The following is a 552-nucleotide window of genomic DNA, read 5'->3' on the forward strand; positions in this document are numbered from 1 at the left end:
GGGGGAGACAGACACGATGTAACATGGAACATATATGAAAATATGTCATAAATCCGTATCGTTTCCAAGCACCCAACTACAGAGGTCAGAAGCATAAATCGAGACTGAACTAAAAGTTCCTAAGAGGTCGTGCTTTTCACTAATGTATTAAAACTGTCCAAAGTAGCAGCTTGGTGCGAGGAAAACTCTCCGTTCATCAAGTAAAGCAACCATTAACCTGCCTCCTTGGACTGAATCCTCACAATTTTTTTTTTGCTAATTTCAAGCTTCCCATGCAGGAGCAGCAACATATGAACCATCTCTCAATCAGATTTTCAAATAATTATCTTTTAGTGATTTTATAGCCACAGATTTTTATACAGCTACATTTTCTCTGGTCATTTCATCAGTTTAGCAGAAATTTCAAGTTACAGTTATATAATTAATATTGAGTGCAGATTTAATTTTAGAGGTTGAAGTAAAATACCATATTAACAGGTTAGGAATTACAGATGACCTATTTTATGTAGGTTTAAGTTTCATGTACAGTTTTGACTTTTCTTCAGTATTTAT

This window comes from Neolamprologus brichardi, chromosome 5 (assembly GCF_056152115.1).
Source record: "Neolamprologus brichardi isolate AB-2024 chromosome 5, ASM5615211v1, whole genome shotgun sequence".
Classification (NCBI taxonomy): Eukaryota; Metazoa; Chordata; class Actinopteri; order Cichliformes; family Cichlidae; genus Neolamprologus; species Neolamprologus brichardi.